Below are 6,629 nucleotides of genomic sequence, written 5' to 3' on the forward strand. Positions count from 1 at the left end.
CGGATCGGATCGTTTGTGTGGGGCCCACAATGATCTGTGCGTGATCTGTGTGGAATTCTCTGTGTGGGTAGCACGGTTTTTTTTGTTCCAATTAAGCCAATTTTACCCCTCAATTGGAGGGCATCTAACGTTGGCCAATTGGGTATTCTCGTCTTTTCAATTTTCCTATGCATTGGTGGTTGGCGTGTTTTTTAAGCATGATAGAGTTCTAATGCATAGCTTTTCTGTGCCCAAGTATTCCACTTCAGATGCGGCAGATTGAGCATTTTGTCTTTTCAATTTTTCTATGCATCAGTGGTTGGCGTTTTCTCGTCTTTTCAATTTTCCTATGCATTGGTGGTTAGCGTGTTTTTTAAGCACGGTAGAGTGCTGGCACACAGCTTTACTATGTCCAAGTATTCCACTTTAGATGAGGCCAATTGGGTATTCTCGTCTTTTCAATTTTCCTATGCATTGGTGGTTAGCGTGTTTTTTAAGCACGGTAGAGTGCTGGCACGCGGCTTTACTATGTCCAAGTATTCCACTTTAGATGCGGCCAATTGGGTATTCACGTCTTTTCAATTTCCCTATGTATTGGCGGTTCACATGTTTTTTAAGCATGGTAGAGTGCTAGTATGTGACTTTATTGTGTCCAAGTATTCCACTTTACTTTCCCCTCTCTCTCTCTCGGTGAATTTTACACACAACCACACCATTTCTTCTTTGATCGGAGAACTCTCTCTCTCTCTCTCTGTGGATATATATAGTTCGTTCCTTATCCCCCGATGTTTTGATCGGAAAAAGTTTTATTGGTTTGGCCAACACCACCACCACTAATGTTTGCTGCTATCACAAATTAGGAATTGATGAAAAGGAAAAAACTTATAAATATAGCATTTTGATTAATATTTTTCTTCCTATCCATGAATGATTTGGTTATTCAATGGAGGTATGATTCTATTGTTTGGGCTTTCTATTTCCACAAGTAAATACCCACGTGCTTTGCACGTGAAAGTCTTCATATTAAGATCAAAAATGCATCAGTAAGTGTGCAACTAATGTTTGTGTGACTTTTGTTTGTGCGCTCGTGCAAATTATCTATGACCCAAATGAGGCACACACTTTGGAAATGATTGAATTAAGCAATGTTCTGTTTCTCTTATAGGAACTTGCATTTGTATCCATGAAGCTATAGCTACTTGCATACAAAGACTTGAGAGTTCTTAACTACTTTGATCATGTAAATCGTTTCCCGAACATTGAGATCACAACTAAATGGTAATGCCATGGTTTAATGAACACAGTATGGGGCAGAATCAACTTCGAAGAACAAATGAGTTGTTTGTCAACCTATATAAAAAGAACCACTCGGTGAAAATTTGGCGTCTTCCCATATTTTTCCCCCCAACTTAGCCAATTTTACCCCTCAATTGGATGGCATCTAATGTTGGCCAATTAGGTATTCTCGTCTTTTCAATTTTTCTATGCGTTGGCGGTTGGCATGTTTTTTAAGCATGGTAGAGTGCTAGCTAGGACATGGATTTACTGTGTCCAAGTATTCCACTTCATATGTGGTCAATTGGGTATTCTCGTCTTTTCAATTTTTCAATGCGTTGGCGGTTGGCATGTTTTTTAAGCATGGTAGAGTGCTGGTACGTGGCTTTATGTCCAAGTATTCCACTTCAGTGCGGCCAATTGGGTATTCTCATCTTTTCAATTTCCCTACGTGTTGGCGGTTGGCGTGTTTTTTAAGCATCGTAGTTCCAGAGACACTCAAATATGAAGTGTACTACTTTTTCTTAAAGTTTTTGGTTTTGACACTCCAGGGACAGCAGATCAAAAAATGAAAAAACGCTCTGGGGACATCCAAAAAATGCTTTGGACACGACACTCACAAGATATGTCGGGGTGTTACACGAAATGGTTAAGGCTCTTATCAAAGCTTAGAAAAGTCTTTCTTCTTTGTGTAACATATGATTGTTTATTGATGATAAAGACACAAATGATGAAACGTTTTTTGTTGGAATACTTTTGCGAATAATGTCATATGGGTAGTCCTATGGTACATCCCCCTTATTAGGGGGTGTACCGTACGCATCATGATTTTAAACCCTTGGATTTCAAAGTAAATAATCCGGACCACCCATTTGTTAAATCAATTTATAAAATAAAAAAGGGCTCAGCAGGTAACAGGTTATTCACTCCTCCTTGACTTTCTCTCCCTCTCCCTCATGTGTAAAAAATACTACAAATTATATAACATAACCACAATTGTTATGATAACACAAAAAATTAACATTTTCTTACCACAATGTGTCGTACCAAAAGAAATCGATCAAAAGATACTAGATACACGACCAAAATATATCGTAGCACAATCAATAATTATTATACCCAAGCAAGATACATGTCTAAAATATCACAAATTAAATATTGTATAACTTAACATCCTAACAGTCCTGATTGATCATTTTAAAAATACACTCACTAACGACATTTAGACTGTACAGTCAATTTATAGTATTTGGTATGAAACCTAGTCCTCTGTTATAGTTGAATGTAATGTAGCCATGCGACTGTGACACAATAATAACAATCAAATCCGTTGAAATTTTTTATGTTTGTTGATTAAGTCACCTACGTAAATTTTTGTCTCAATCAGGTTTAGAAAGCTCCATCATCGACACACAAATTGAATAATAGAATGATATTTTCCATCCAATTAAGTGTCTAGCTATAAGCCATCAACTTCATTCTTGGTACGAATGACCTAATTAATATTATGTAAAAGATAGACGATTTTGATAAAATAAAATAAAAACACCCTACGTGGGGCTCAGATTGTGCATTATTATATTTTAATGTTGTATTGAAATTGAACGACGAGATTTGTTGAAGTATGAAAATTTAAGGACTAACTATGTAATTTATCCTAAAAAATAACAACATTCTTTTAAAAAAAATAGAAACGAAGGGTGTAAGACATGAACCCCAGATCTTTTAGATAAATGTCCAAACTTCAACACTTTATCACTACGGTACACAATTTAGAATTTGTAATTCTAAAGGCAATTAGTTATATAATATTTTCTTGTATGTATGGGCTTTATTTTCAGGCTAAAAATTTGAGAAAACAGAGACCTCAAATGCCTCCGTCCTAGTGCTGGGCCTACACTTGTAGATCATATTATAGCCTATGTCATTGGTGTAAATCAATATGTCGACTATAATAATTTTTTTTGAAAGAAAGTACAATGACAATAAACTTACAAAATTATTTAGATTTTACTTCCACGACCTAGTTCCAAGGACCACCATTAAATTTTGATTGGTATGCATAGGGTGAAGGTTTGACACCGATCCATGTGTCAAATATATAGTGCCAATTGTTAAGTGCATCGCCCTGAATATTAATAAGATTGGGTATTAATGTAATTAATTTCACCAATTACAAAAAGGGGAGTAATTTTTACAATCTATTTTTTGATATTCACACTTATTTTTTTGTATTCCATTTTAGTGTCGAAAGTGTATGCATTTGAGACAGTAGGATAATTATTTTTTAAGTGACCTCTCATTTTTCCACGAAGGAATTTTGATTTTTTGAATTAAATTTTGTGGAGAAATAATTTGATTTAGACAATATTTTGAGAGGAAATTGTAGTTGTATTAAAAAATTTGGGAATAGTTCTTACTTTTTGGTGAATTTCTTGGATGAAAATTTTGTGCGAGAACTTCATTTTTAGTTTAAATTATTGAGGTATTGTGTAGGGACAAATAACAATTTGAAAAAATAGTATGGAGGGAATCGAAAATTAAGATAATATGGTGGAAATTTTAAAATTTTAAAAACTAATGTGGCGGGAATTGAAAATAATTAGGCTCCGTTCCAGAAACCTTCTTAAAAAATAAGCAGCTTATTTCACATTTTCAAACTCAAAAATAATGTAAATGAAAAATAATTTTTCAATTTTTTTTGCATCGTATAAAAGATCTCAATGAGATCTTTCAAACAAGATCCATAGTGCATATTTTTAAATTTCAATAAATCCCTCATTTTTAAGCTTGAAATTGCCTTCTTAAAAAATAAGGGCTTTTTTGGAGTTCCGGAACGGGGCCTTAGTGGTATTGTATTTTGCCAATTATAATTATCGTTTACTGAACATTCCGATTGAAATTTTTTTATACGACACGTTGTGGGTATGAAAACGCCAATTTATGGTGTTGTCATAACAAATTTGGTTATATTACTAAATTTGTGGTATGATATTTTATTAATTATAACTATCGTTAATTGAACATTCTGATTGAATTTTTTTATACGACACGTTGTGGGTATGAAAACGTCAATTTATGGTGTTGTCATAACAAATTTGGTTATATTATTGAATTTGCGGTATGGTATTTTGTTACTAATAACTATCGTTAACTGAGCATTTCAATTGAATTTTTTTTATACGACACGTTGTGGGTATGAAAACGCCAATTTATGGTGTTGTCATAACAACTTTGGTTATATTACTGAATTTATGGTATGATATTTTGTTGATTATAACTCGTTAATTGAATATTCTGATTGAATTTTTTTATACGACACGTTGTGGGTATAAAATCGTCAATTTATGGTGTTGTCATAACAAATTTGATTATATTACTAAATTTGTGGTATTTTAGACATGTGTTATTACGGAATATTTTAATTAGTATCATTTGGTACGACACATTGTGGTAAGAAAACGTCAATTTATGGTATTGTCATAATAATTATGGTTTGTTATATAATTTGTGGTATTTAAATATATTTTCTTTTGATACTACACCTTGTGTTAAGAAAATGACAATTTTAGGTGTTGTCATAATAATTGTGGATATTTTATAAAAAATTTGGCATTTTACAAATATTTTTGGCTTGAGTATAACAATTGTTGATTCTGGTACGACATATTTTGATTTTGTTACGGAATATCATACGAGTCAAAAAAAATTTGGTACGATTCATTGTGGTAAGATAATGCCAATTTATGGTATTGTTATAACATTTGTGGGTAACATTATTTAATTTTTGATATTGTACGCATATATTTGGTTAGGGTATAAATATTATGGATTTCGGTACGAATAATTATGGTTACATAATAACAATATTTTTTAATTATGGGTAACCTGCTAATGACCTGTTTAACAGGTAAATTTTAATGTACAAGTCGTAACTAGAATCATAAATATGCATTCAAAAACCAAAAATCGGCATAATGAAAATGACAAATTGTCATAATTTAGACATACGGTATACCCTGTGTACCATAGCTTCCTCCATGTCATATATAGGATTTAAGCTACATATGGTGTTACAAAAATGAATTTAGAGCCTTTATATACACATACATAATTTAAAACATGTTGTATCCTCCAATTTTTATAATTGGTGAGTCAGAGTCTCGGTGTCGTGTCTGTGTACTGGAGCTACATAGCTTACAAATAAGTTGAATCCACAAGGTTTCTTCTCATTATGTAATCTCCACCCAAGCTTACAAAGAAAGGCTAAATTGTTAATTTTCTCTGGATTTTCTAATGCCTAGGCTAGGCCCCGATTTCTTATACTTTTCTAAAATGATCCCAATTAAAGAGAATGCACTTTTTTCTTCGCCGGTGAAAAGTGCTATTGAGCCTATCTATGTTTTCACAAACGCTCATAGGTAAAGAAGAAGCTTGCATAGTATAGTAGGTAATAGTAAGTCACAGATTGGACAAGGTCATGGGTGAGAGAGATGTTGAGTGCAGACTCAAGTTAGTAGCCTCACCTCTTCTAATATTGGGGGACACATAAGTCTGACTTTTTGGCAACTTTTCAATTGGCCAGAAGCCTCCCAAAAGGACTGAAGAGTATCCATAATGGAATCACAATTATCACCATCAGCTTTAGCCATTAAGTAACTAGTACAATATATCATCAGCAAAATACCATTGGCTAAAGAAAGGGCTATAGCTAAAAGCCTTGGAACCACACCATCTCTTGTGGAGCACTTCATTTCTCATCAGAATAGATAATCTTTCAATGCACAAGACAAAAAGATAAGGGGAGATAGGATCCCCTTGTCTAATGCCTCTACGATGAGAAAATTTGGGATGTTGTTCTCCAAAAAACAGATAATCCAGTGGACTTCATGAATTCAAATTCCCACTCTTTCTTTCGAAATCACAAGGTACACGCCGCTTGAGCTGACTTCAAAGGTCCTTCTTATGCTCCCACTTGCCGCTTGCTCAGCTAGTAAAATTGGAATTTCACCCTTCGTTTTCCTAGCCAGTATGACTCATGATGACTTGATGCAAACTTCAATCATTTGTGTCTTTGAAATGGTGAACTTACTCCATGTTCAAGCTTGCATCTTTTTCCACAAATTGATGTGCATGGGTTATATCATGAAATACGCAAATTTTTATATCAATGTTTGGCAGGAAAAACGTTGATTCATGTTCCTAAGTTGCAGAGTATACACACAAACATACCGCAGAAGCTACTATTTTGCAACTTAAACGTCCTCTCTCTCTTCAAAAAAAATTAAATAAATAAGGTTCTCTAATAAGTCTTTGCTTGTATGCAGCTTGGAATAGACATTGAGACTTCCGAAACATTCCATTTGATACCATGC

Source organism: Rhododendron vialii, chromosome 2a, assembly GCF_030253575.1.
Source record: "Rhododendron vialii isolate Sample 1 chromosome 2a, ASM3025357v1".
Lineage (NCBI taxonomy): Eukaryota > Viridiplantae > Streptophyta > Magnoliopsida > Ericales > Ericaceae > Rhododendron > Rhododendron vialii.